Here is a 13,657-nt window from a genome sequence, read left to right as displayed (position 1 = left end):
CAATCAAAAATAAAAAAATAAAGCTTTTGTAAGTGAAGATTCAAGATCAAACATTTAAGACCTAAACTCGTTATCCACACTCAAAGATCACAGTAGATTGAGTGAGATCGATTAAAACCCTAAATTCTTCTTTTGAAGGAAGAAAGATATGAAGATTTACCGTTGATTGAGAAAGATCAAGGTCGCGATTTTGCCAGCGACGGAGATCGACAGAGAATTTGGGGAAATTTTGGGGCTCGTTACCGTAGTATATAGGCATATAAATAGGTGGCCGGATGTGGGGCTTTAGGGCCTTAAATGGGTCGGATCCTAATCGGATTCGAATCCGGTAGGAGCTTCTGGAAGCCGCACTACTTTTCGTCTTCACTATTTTGATTGACCCTCACATCTTCAGTATTTTACAATTCGCGCCTCCTATTATGAGATTACTACGAGGTACATAGTTTTTACATTTTGTTGTTGCTACTCTTGATCGGAGATACTAGCTACAGACAACTTATAAGAATTACGGGTCAATTTTGAAGTTTAAATATATTTAATTTGTCACGGTTTTGGAAAAAGATAATTTCTTACTCCTGCTTAAATTTAATTAAAATAAATTTCCATTCAATCATACTTATATATTTTCTTTAAAAACACAAGTTCGGAAAAAAATTTGCTTGGACAATATTACCATTCATTTTTTTAAACATTTTATTTAAATCGTAATCTATTATAATCATAATTATATCCTATATATCTTAATCCCATATGAATTACTTATAGCTCAATAATTTAATAACAAGATTAATAAGTTACATGAAATATTACAACAACAACAAAAAACCCAAAGCAACATCACATATCAAAACTTAAAACAACAAACATGAAATTTAGAAATTAACAATATCTTCTGAAGAATTTAAAATTTATAATTAATACCCTAAATGTTTTAAAAATTATAGAAACACCCTCAAAGGTTTACATTACAAAAAATACCATCAAAACTTGCCAACAATATAGATGAAATCTAGGGATTACCATCAAACTTGAACATAGATTCCCCTTTCCCCACCGTAAAAAGCTCTTTGTTGCATCAATTAAGTCTCAGAGATGATAGAGAAAGATAACACCATGCAAACACCAATGAGTTTAAACAATAATAAAAAGGTAAAAAAATAATAAGTAGCTAACATACTGTAATATATGAATTATTATCAAAAAAACTAAAAAGTTTTAAAAATTACACAAAACACACTCAATAATTCAAGATTGCACAAAACAACTTGACTTTTTAAAACTTAAAACAATAAATATAAAATCTAGAAATTAGTACTAGCCCCCTAAAAATTACAATTAACACCCTTAGAGTTACAAAAATTGTAGAAACACCCCAAAAGTTTAATATTACAAAACGCACCATGAAATTTGAAAAATATGTTGATAGATTAAAATTTAATACCACTATCTAAATAAAAGTAATTACATATAATTTTACTCATAAGTTGGGGCATCAAAAAAAATAGATGTAGTATTAATTGATAGAAGACTAAATCACTTAAAATTGTTAAAGGACTATAATATAATAGGTTAGCATTAATTGATTATATTTTATAAAATTAATAAAGGATTATAATATAATAGCTTAGCATTAATTAATTATATTTTATATTAATAGTATTCTATAACGTTAGTAATATTCATAAGAAAAAATATTCTCTGATGTTAATAATATTCATAGGGTTAGGGGTGGGCAAAAACCGAAAAAAAACCGGTTCAACCGAAAAAACCGCCCGAAAAAACGGACCGGTTAACCGAACCAAATTAAATGGATGAGAAGAAGCCTCTAAACCGCCCGAACCGAATTAAATCGGTTTGGATCCGGTTTGAACCCCTGAACTGCCCAAAAAAAACCGACCCGAATTCTGTTGGGCGGTTTAGAGACTAAACTTATACCTCAAAACTTTTCCTGTTATCATCCAATAGATTCAAACGGCGCAAGGAGCAGTTTCAAGCAACGAGTACAGCAATATCACAGAAAAATATCCTTGAGAACTAAGTAAAGATTCAAATCAATCCAGAAAATTTGTTATGCACATGATGCACTTACAAAAGATGCATACGCTACATTATATGAACAATATCATACAAAACATCACTCCCCCGTTTAATTAAATAAACTTAAACTTTTGTTAAAAAATTTCGCAGAAAAGATCTTGAGAATTACATAAGATTCAAATCAATCACAAAATGTGTTATGTACATGATACTTACAAGAGATAAGCATGCTGTATTATATGAACAACATCTTTAAAATATCAGTTCTCTGCGTAATTATATCAACTCAAAACTTTATTCTAAAGATGATAACCAGTCTAATAAAGCTTTGTTGGCGAGCTCAGGAACCTCATCATGAGGACAATGCCCAGCTTGCAAATTCACAACAAAAATCTTTGGATAGAACTCTTTGCAAATTCAAAACTGAAACCGAACCGAACCGAACCAAATTTCGGTTGGGCCGAATATTCGGATGAAGGGGAAAAAATCTGGATCTGGATGAGAGTTTTGAGAATCCAAAAAATTCGGATTGGATGCGGATTGGGCATAAAACCGAACCGAACCGAATATGCCCAGTCCTACATAGGGTAAAAGGATATAATGAGTTATATATGGAGAAACTGTTAAAAAGTTCAGAGATATCCTTCAAAAGGATCTAGCTATTTTCATTTTAAATGGAAAAGTGAATCAATTAACCCAAAATTCATAAACTTACATGAGTCACTTGAATTGATATTTATAAGAGACATATCTATCAAAGAAGCATCAACTAATTACCCATTAGAGAACATATTAAACAACTTTTTTCACTTAAAGAAGCATTTTTCATATAAGATATAAGAAATATTAGTAAATCTTATAAAATTTCATACTTTATTCTTCAAATACTAAAGGAATTATAAACTTATTATATAATTAGAATCTTGCAATAGCAACTAACGTGAAATTATTGATCAATTGTATTACAAAATATAACAAACCAGACAAGAGGAGGAAAATTACTAGAATTAACAAAATGTATCCACATAATACTTACTTAACAAACCAAACAAAATGTGGAAAATCACTATAGTGGACAAAATATATACACATGTTACTTACTTATTATAGCTTAAAATACACATGTAATATATTTCATTACAAAATTCTTATTAAAGGCTACTAAATATATAGTTCACCGTATATCCTTCTCAATTTTGATGGGGAGATATGCATGTCATCACAGATTTGCATACATACATGTGTGCGTGTGTGTGTGTGTGATTAATGAGTATCATTGTCAAGGAGGAGATTTCCCTCCTTGACTCCTATATGGCACAATCCCCACAATGGGAATAAAGTAGGAGAGAGAATTTGGCTTGGTGAGGATTGTGTCACATAGGAGTTAAGGAGGGAAATCTCCTCCTTGACAATGATACCCATTAATCTCTCTCTCTCTCTCTCTCTCTCTCTATATATATATATATATATATATATATATATATAAATATATAAAACTAAGTTTATGTCACTCAATAAACTCCTAGCGCACTAATCTTATTATATAAAAAAATCATATCAATGCATGATCTCTAAGAAATATGATGACAAAAAGTTTGGGACAATTTGCTACCACTAAGTTCGACACAGAATTTTGCTATATATATAATATATATCTATATATATTATATAATATATATTATATATATAATATATATAATAATACTATAATATATATATATATATATAAATATATATAATTATGCTATATATAATTTTCGGGTAAACTTCACATTCGCTCTGTGCGAAACAAATTTGCCGTTCGATTTCGACGCTCACATAAGTCGTTGGATCGGATATTAAATCTCCCAAATTCCCAAGTCCCCGTACAGCAATCCTCTCTCTCCCCAAAACCCAAGCTCCTCTCCCCTCCCCAGATCCCTCTTTCCTCTCCTGCTCACCCCTTCACGCCGACGCCTTCAGCCGTCGAGCTCGTCGTCGAGCTCCCCAAACCCTCCTCCCTCTCCCTCCGACCGACTCCGACTCCGACTCCGACCTCCTCCGCTGCTCCCTCTCATATCACCGCCAGCTCGCCGCCGGTCTTCAACCGCGTCGGAGCCTAGCCCGCGAGCCCCGTCGCCGCCAGTCTTCACCCTCGTCGGATCCAAGCCCAGATCGAGGTCATCTCTAAACTTTTTGCTTGATTTTGGATCCAAGGCTCTTTATAAGTTCCTGTTAATTTGTCATCAATTTTGGAAGTTCAACGATCGAAATCAAACAGAATGTTGGTCAATATTTGAAAATTTGCTTTATTTTCTATAGTTTCCTGCTATGATGATCGGAAAGTGTTCATGAATTGAGAAGTGTCAAATTACATTTTGTTCGTTTTATTTTCTCAACTAACTGAAGAATTAATGCTATGATGATCCGAAAAAGAAGTCATCGGCTTTTAGGGAAGTGTATGTATATGCTATCTGGGTTGTTCCTGTCCAGTCTTTGAATATTTTGACTGCCTACTTCTTTATATTTATTTAAAGTTGAAAAATTCATTTCACATATTCGCCTCATACGATCATTGGCGTAATCACAACAATTTTGGGACATCAAGTTAATTGTTCTTTCATATGAAACATCAACTTTACTGTCTGACATGCTTAAGCGGAGCAATCCAACTTCACTGAGTTTTTTGAGGTTTAAATGATAATACTTTCTCTGGCTCTCTTACTATCTGAGATATATTATAGGCACACAAACAATGATGTGCATGCAATGGAACAAGATAATATTGAGATAATACTTTCTCGTTTTTAGTGATTCAATGGAACAAGATAATATTGATGAAGCCACTGATGATTTAGAAGATTCTTGTGAGGAAGGTAATGGTTAATACATATGGAATAGCTTGTACATTGCTTTTTTGGTATATATCATGATTTTTTTAATGTGATGAAGCACTTTGTTTTTTATTTTTTTTAATACAGATGAAGTTCTCACTATTGTGTGAAGTTTGATCAATGTTGGCAGAGCAAATCATAACACTATTGGTGAGAATTTGTGATCATCGTTATGTATCTGTGTTTTTTAGTTCCTTCATCAGAGAAAATGTTTGATGCAGAACATGAATATCTCTTCAATATTCTCTGTTCAGTTTAGATAACTTAGTCTGTGTTAATTACGTTTAAATTATTGTAGCTAACTTGTGTGTTTTCTTATTTTTTTTTTGCAGCTGAGGCCCAAGAAGAAGGTCAAGTAGGCTGCTGATTTCTATGCTGCTCATCAACCTCATCCTGGGGCTTATATGTGGCGTCAAGTGCAATCAGCCCAACAACAGCCTACTTGACCTTCTTCTTGGGCCTCAGCTGCAAAAAAATGAGTAGATGATATCGGGTATGTATATAGACTGGTTGCACATGAATATCAATGTAACAAGATTGTGTACGTACCCGATATCATCTACTCACAACGTAATCCAAATTATGTACATAATCTACACTCCCAAAATTCAAGGTTCATACAAATGTATATATCAGTCTATATACATACCCGATATCATCTACTCATTTTTTTGCAGCTGAGGCCCAAGAAGAAGGTCAAGTAGGCTGTTGTTGGGCTGATTGCACTTGACGCCACATATAAGCCCCAGGATGAGGTTGATGAGCAGCATAGAAATCAGCAGCCTACTTGACCTTCTTCTTGGGCCTCAGCTGCAAAAAAAAATTAAGAAAACACACAAGTTAGCTACAATAATTTAAACGTAATTAACACTGACTAAGTTATCTAAACTGAACAGAGAATATTGAAGAGATATTCATGTTCTGCATCAAACATTTTCTCTGATGAAGGAACTAAAAAACACAGATACATAACGATGATCACAAATTCTCACCAATAGTGTTATGATTTGCTCTGCCAACATTGATCAAACTTCACACAATAGTGAGAACTTCATCTGTATTAAAAAAACAAAAAACAAAGTGCTTCATCACATTAAAAAATCATGATATATACCAAAAAAGCAATGTACAAGTTATTCCATATGTATTAACCATTACCTTCCTCACAAGAATCTTCTAAATCATCAGTGGCTTCATCAATATTATCTTGTTCCATTGAATCACTAAAAACGAGAAAGTATTATCTCAATATTATCTTGTTCCATTGCATGCACATCATTGTTTGTGTGCCTATAATATATCTCAGATAGTAAGAGAGCCAGAGAAAGTATTATCATTTAAACCTCAAAAAACTCAGTGAAGTTGGATTGCTCCGCTTAAGCATGTCAGACAGTAAAGTTGATGTTTCATATGAAAGAACAATTAACTTGATGTCCCAAAAATGTTGTGATTACGCCAATGATCTTATGAGGCGAATATGTGAAATGAATTTTTCAACTTTAAATAAATATAAAGAAGTAGGCAGTCAAAATATTCAAAGACTGGACAGGAACAACCCAGATAGCATATACATACACTTCCCTAAAAGCCGATGACTTCTTTTTCGGATCATCATAGCATTAATTCTTCAGTTAGTTGAGAAAATAAAACGAACAAAATGTAATTTGACACTTCTCAATTCATGAACACTTTCCGATCATCATAGCAGGAAACTATAGAAAATAAAGCAAATTTTCAAATATTGACCAACATTCTGTTTGATTTCGATCGTTGAACTTCCAAAATTGATGACAAATTAACAGGAACTTATAAAGAGCCTTGGATCCAAAATCAAGCAAAAAGTTTAGAGATGACCTCGATCTGGGCTTGGATCCGACGAGGGTGAAGACTGGCGGCGACGGGGCTCGCGGGCTAGGCTCCGACGCGGTTGAAGACCGGCGGCGAGCTGGCGGCGATATGAGAGGGAGCAGCGGAGGAGGTCGGAGTCGGAGTCGGAGTCGGTCGGAGGGAGAGGGAGGAGGGTTTGGGGAGCTCGACGACGAGCTCGACGGCTGAAGGCGTCGGCGTGAAGGGGTGAGCAGGAGAGGAAAGAGGGATCTGGGGAGGGGAGAGGAGCTTGGGTTTTGGGGAGAGAGAGGATTGCTGTACGGGGACTTGGGAATTTGGCACTATATAAAAGAATAAGAGAAATAATATATATGAGCCTCGAAATCGAACGACCCACATTATGTTCGCCACAGCAGCTGTGCGGAAAAGTTTTCGCACCGAAAACTTCTCTCTCCTACTCTCTCTCTCTCTCGTCTCTCTATATTACTATATATAGGATTTATATATTAATATAGATATATATAATTATATTCTAGTATATATCTATAGTTGATCGATATGTCAACTTAAGTGGAACCAGCATTGCTCACAAAGTTTCTATCCCTATTTTATATATATAAAAAGACTCTTCATATTTATGCAAAAAGGGCCCTAGGCTATGAGTGATAGAACTTTGCGTGCGGATCATCCACTTAAGTTGACATAAGAATATGCTCTCTCTTCTCTCTCTCTATCTCTTCTCTATATTATAATATATATAAATATATTATATATTAATATAATAATATATAGTATATATATATAAATATATATATATTAACACATACATGTGTGTATGTATACATCAACCCAAAGATTCAACTAACTAAATAAATAAGAGAACGGTAACTAAACCAAGCAAACATCCATATGACACAATAAACAACAAATATTATATTTTTAAGTTAATATGCAGGGTTCACTCAGAACAAGCTATCAAGACAGATGCATATACATCAAGACTCTTTACAAATGCAATAGAAATTTAACTTAGCGATATTATGCAAGCATCACAACATTCGAAAGAGGTACGTTCTTAAAAACCCAACTCTATAATTCACAAAATTAAACCTAATTAAAATTTACCAATATACAGATACGATATTGCACCTTTAAGGCAAAGATAGCTACCGATTATAATAGACTTGAGCTATGGATTTATGCTTGCAAAAGTTACAGCAAGAAGGTGGGTATAGATGTTAATAACGAGTGTCCAAATGATAAATATTGTAGGATCTCTGATAACTTAGGACATTACAAAGGTAACACTGCTTCACGCAGTAGAAACTCTTATTATGTTCACAACACAATAATTCATTGAAAAGAAAAAAATAGGTCAATCCTAACTTAAGTAATGAATTAGAAACAAAGAAAAATTGACATATTCATTAGCATTTGTTCTCATTCAAATTATTTGTAAAGTTAGATAAGAAGATAAAAGACGAATAAGCCCAAGGAAATATAATAGCACGAGAAATTCAGCTCTAGTCTGATGTCACAATCGACGTAGATAATGAAGACACCACTCCAGAATTACCTTAGAAAAAGATAAAAATGAAGAAGGCTTGATCTTAGCTCAATAAAAAAATAAAATATAAAGAATAAAAGATAATATTTTCTTAATATTTTATAGAATAACCTATTTTTTTAATAAAATTAGGAATATTTGAAAGATATTTTCATGAATTTTTAAATTTTGTTATATACTTATTTTGTGGACTCTTTCATTATATAAAATTATACTAGAGTTAGCTAGGGGTGTGCAACGGTCGGTTCGGTTCGGTTTTTACCAAAATTTGAACAACCGAACCGAACCGTCTATAATTTAAAATCGAACGGAACTGTTGCAAGTCGGTTCAGTGCGGTTCGGTTCGGTTTGTTCGATTCTAACTTCATCAAACTTCTTATCAAATAACAAACTGTGTTAAAGAAAAAAGATATCAACAAAGTAGGAGATTATGAAGCATTAAATACTGATATAATGATATTGTTTTTAACCCATAATGATTCAGAAAATGAGTTTAGGGTTTGAGTCTTTGACTCTTTGGGGATGGGTCGGGTAGGGTTTAAGATCAGAATGGGTAGTATTGCTCTATATTCGGTCGGTTCGGGATAAAAAAAATTTTAAACTGACTCGAACCGCCCTACTCATAAAACCGATTTTTTTCGAGTCGGTTCGGATCAGTTCGGTCGGTTTTTTCGGTTTGGACCGAACCATGCTCAGCCCTAGAGTTAGCATTAATATTTAGTTTATAGTTTTTAATGAACTCTATCAATGATAATTAGGAATGAAATCTGTATTCTCTTTTATGTCATTTTAGCCACTTCTAATCAATCATCTAGGCTTATTGACGTTAATTATTCCTCTTGCTATTATAATGCTATTTTTAAGTATTTTTTACTTTTGCAACACTATTTTTTTAGGTAAAGCTTCATTTCATGTCGATCCAAATAACATGAATATTTAAATTGACTTCACGTTGGTTTTTTTGTTAATTTAATTATCAATATGAAACTTAAAATTGGGTGTAACCCATTCAAACAAACATTACAATAAATAAATAATTATAATATAAAATTTAGAGACATTAGTGAGAAAAACTATCAAATTAAAATCGAAGAACAAATTTTAGCAAGGAAATAAACCAAAAATAAATAATTATGATATTTAACTACGTGCAATGCACGTGTATAAAAACTAGTTCCTCATAAAAGTTGGGCTCACTGTAGTGAGAGCAATTCTCATACAGTACAACTTCTGTAGAGTATGTTATTTTTGTAAAATAAAAAACATCTACCCTTCTTGTTAGAATATATAAAAATTAAGAAATGTTTTAACATTGGTTTCAGATTCTTTTGGACATATCCTTCCGGACTATATATGTCATAGCCAGGGCCGGCCCTGAGGGTGTGCGAAAGGTTCGACCGCACAGGGCCCCCGATTTCCGGGGGCCCCAAAAAAAAATTCCTTGATTCCCTCCTTTCTCTCGTTCTCACTCTCTCATCTTCGTTCTCTCTCTCCCCCTTCAAAAGAAACCCAAATCCCCTAGCTCCAGCTCTCTCCCTCCGCCCCTTTCCCTCGCCGTCAAACCCCACTTCACTGAATTCGTTTTCGCAAGCCTTAGGCCCCTAAGCTGAGGGAAAGGTAACGGTTTGGATTTCTGAGGTTCTTATTGGGTTATTATTATTGGATCTTGATTAGGGTTTTTGGATTTGGAATTGGATTTGCCGAGTGAGGATCTGAAGGCGATGCTGCTGAAGTTAGAGGAGCTGGCGGAGAGGAAAGCGTATATTGAGTAGCTATCTGGTAATTGGATTTGCAGGTTCGAATCTGTTGAAGAAAGAAGGATTTGCAAAATTTGGGCCAGGTTTTAGCCTATCTTTTTTTTACTATATATATTCTGTGTTATCTGTTTTATTTCCCATGCGTTTTTTTTCAAAGTATTGACTTTGATGATTATTCTCTTCCCTTTGCAGACTATACAAATGGATTCTATGAATGATGTGGATAACAGCCCTCAGTCTCTCCTAGCATTTATTGGAAATGAAATTGTCCATGGCTTATATGACTTTCTGTTAAATTACAGGTGATACGGTTGTTTCTACTTTCTGTTTGCTACGTATCATGTTTACATTGGATCTAAGTGTTTTTCTTTTCCTTTTTATTCTTAAGGTTCTTCCTGAGTTCTTTGATGGGTGTTGACGTTCCTGTACTATATGCGCCGGTGCCATTTCAAAATGCTTCTCTTTCTGTTCCAGAGGTCAGTTTGATTATCTACACTACTTTGCTAGCTTGGTTCCTTTTGGAATTTTGTTTATCCTGGGATCTAGAATCATGTTACCTACCGAAAAACCAGTGTATAATTTGCTATGAAGTGATTCATATGACAGAACTTGCATTTCCTAAACTAAGGAACCTAGGAAAACCATAGTTTTGTGTTGTTCAGGAAGAAGAAACACTAAGATGGCTGGTTAAAACAGTCTTTCTGGCTGTGCTTCACTTGTTTCATGGATCATAATGGAGAAATAATGGAATTTGGTCTTAAGCACCATGATATAATTATTCTCTACGTTTATGCTGAATTTCCTATTTTTCATATTGAGCATTTACTGCCATGTATTGTCAAACTTGGTTGAAATATGTTCCTTCTTGTTAATCCCTTTTTTTCCAGGTAAGATGTAGGGAGATGAGGAGAGCTGACACAGTTCTTCCTTGTTCTATCGAGTTCTTGCCTTCTTGATGATGATGATGGAGGAACAATTCCAGGCAGTGTTTTTCAAGAGGTATCCCTTCTTTAAGAAATACAACATTTCTTGATGATGGTGATGTTAAAAATCATCCTGATTTTGAATCTTGGCTGAATCTTAGTTGTTGAATTAGGGGCAACCAAAATTGGATTGGGCTAGGGCAACCCAAACCTCGGGGCTGGCCCTGTGTGTGATATTCTTCTTGGATGTTTGATATGTACATTTTTCAATATTTCAGCCTCATCAATTGTGAGCAAATGGCATGGTATGAACATAATTTCTTTTTACTCATCCCTTTCAATATTGTCATTTTATCTGTTAGTTCACTTGCAGAATTTTAGAGATTCAAATTGGAATTTATTGATATTTTGTATATAGAGAATGGTCATGTGTTTACTTTTCGCACAGGGCTCCCAAAATCTCAAAACCGGCCCTGGTCATAGCATACTAATACTCTCAACTCTCATCGGAACATCAGACTTCTGTTGCATTTGGAAATTGTGGAAAAGTAAAACTCCATTAGTTTCATGTCACTCACCATTCTAACTAGGAAAAAGTACTTATATTTTCCAATGTTGCATTTGCTAACTAGCCAATTGTTTATGTCAGGAAGTTAAATGTATGGGGAATGAGTATTGGAGGAGTTTAGGGTCTCTTCCCTAGTGGTTGATCAATCGAGAGGAAGTAGATCCTTGCATAGATAACACTCATTAGAGGGCTAGAGATGATCTCTCCGGCGTACCCTCCAACATTCAAGTCAGTGATAGATTAAACAAGTTTGCAAATAAATGCAAAATCTAGTTTTAGGGCGTTATTAAGCGTATCTTGATATAGTGGGGATTGTCCACTATTTATCGAGAATTTGTGGGGAGGCACATCGGTAATTCGACCGGTTGGTACAATTGGTTGATTAGACTACACTTTGTACATGTCGACAATCGGTTGAATGAGTCACATTTGCGTTTAATGCGATGGTGACAGAATGACAGAAGTGTTAGCATTGTTCGAGGAGTCATTATGACTTCATCTCGAGAAGTCAAAATGACTCTGGGTATGCATTAAATACGAATGATGTTAGTGAAGTTGATAGGTCATGTTGTCGCTCGAGACATTCATTTGTGAAATCCGAGCAGAAGACACATTTCGTCTCAGCCTCAGATTCCTTAAGCTTGAAGATGTCTTTCGTCTCGGACTCGGATTGCTAGAGAGATCACGGTGCTCACGACCGGATCGGGCTTTCAGATTGCAAGACCCGGTCAATTAATTAGGACACGTGGCAAAATTCTAAAGAGCTCATTAGGCTGGGTAATTCTCATGATACAAGACCAACATAGTCTCAATTTTGATCAGGTACGTACATGCAATTTTGAGACACTACATCATCCATCAGGTACATGAAAGGTTTCTCACTGCATTAAATTCGAGCCGTTTTGCACAAGAGCTTTGCTACGGGGACCCAAAATATGGGACCAATAGGAGGGACAAGTGAGGTGCCCACCTCCTATTGGATAATGAGTTGGCCATCATTAATGATGGCCAACTCATTATCCAATAGGAGGGGGATACCTCACTTGTGCCCTCTATTGGTCCCATATTTTGGGTCCTTGAGGAATTTTTCTTTGCACAATACCTCCCTATACTTCTAAGACCACAGGAAACCTCAACTTGAGAGATGTGTAGATAGTACTGTAACAAGGAAGTTCTAGATATTTTACCCATTATATTCATTAATATTAACACCTCATGAAAATTCCATTCATAGTGATGTTATTAAGTGTAGGGAGACCTCGTACATACTGTAACAAGGAAGTTCTAGATCTTTTGCTTCATCCACTTTATGTATATTTATATGTATTTTTCTAGTCAATAAATTTCCAAGGCACTTGGCCCCGGTCTCTTAAATAAATAAAAAAAGTAAGCTTTATTCCTTATACTTTCCCTAAGCTATATCTACAGATTATGTTTTTCTTATTTCTTCTTCTTCTTCTTACCATTAATATCGCCTCGACACATTCGCTGATATTAATTCAAAATGGTAGTATTTCAAACATAAATGAAAATTCAATTAAAAAATATATGTTTACTTGAAAATGTTGGTAGTTTATAAAAATGGTAAAAGTTTAAGTAAGGCACAAAAAAGGCACTGATTTTAGTCCCATAATTAAAATTATTTTTATATTATTTAGATAATTAATATCATTCACGGGTGTTCACTGAGTATAAATATTTAATTGGTTGATTGTAAAGATTATTATTTAAGGATGTAGAGGATCTCTACCCAACAGAATATTCTTAATTAGTATATTCTATCTTTATCGGGTATAAATTAAATTGGAGGAAGTTAACAATTTGAAAGGCAAATTGGCAATTATAATGATTTGAGGGTCAATTTAAAAATACATACAAGTTGAAGGTTATATATAAAAAACGCGAATATAAAATAATCTTGAAATAAGATAAGGCTATTAGTAGGACTTGAACACTTTATAATCTCCCAAGGAGTGTATTTAACCAAACAATACTTTATAATTTCCCATACTTTGCACTTTTGATTAATTTTTTTAACTTCCTCATACGACACCAATATTTGATAAAAACTCTGATGAAGACAAAGTAGTACCTCGACATAACTA

General features: G+C 34.3%; 1 protein-coding gene and 2 long non-coding RNA genes across 4 annotated transcripts in view; 1 reads left to right on the top strand and 2 right to left on the bottom strand.

Annotated features, from left to right (window-relative positions):
• LOC109840865 (splicing factor U2af small subunit B-like) overlaps window positions 1-245 on the bottom strand; it is a 5,794-nt gene extending 5,549 nt beyond the window's left edge. For both annotated transcript variants that reach the window (XM_020409705.1, XM_020409776.1), the window contains exon 1: window positions 161-245. The gene's annotated coding sequence lies outside the window, so the exon portion shown is untranslated. The remainder of the gene's footprint in view (window positions 1-160) is intronic.
• Window positions 4,056-5,089, top strand: LOC109844500. Its single transcript, XR_002248048.1, has 3 exons — window positions 4,056-4,196; window positions 4,828-4,892; window positions 4,998-5,089. It is a non-coding gene; the product is annotated as an uncharacterized LOC109844500 (long non-coding RNA).
• LOC109844493 lies at window positions 5,874-7,060 on the bottom strand. Its single transcript, XR_002248046.1, has 3 exons — window positions 6,765-7,060; window positions 6,069-6,133; window positions 5,874-5,965 (listed from the first exon to the last, which is right to left on the bottom strand). It is a non-coding gene; the product is annotated as an uncharacterized LOC109844493 (long non-coding RNA).

This window comes from Asparagus officinalis, chromosome 1, assembly GCF_001876935.1.
Source record: "Asparagus officinalis chromosome 1, Aspof.V1, whole genome shotgun sequence".
Taxonomy (NCBI): Eukaryota; Viridiplantae; Streptophyta; class Magnoliopsida; order Asparagales; family Asparagaceae; genus Asparagus; species Asparagus officinalis.
This window is presented reverse-complemented; position numbering and strand designations above follow the sequence as displayed.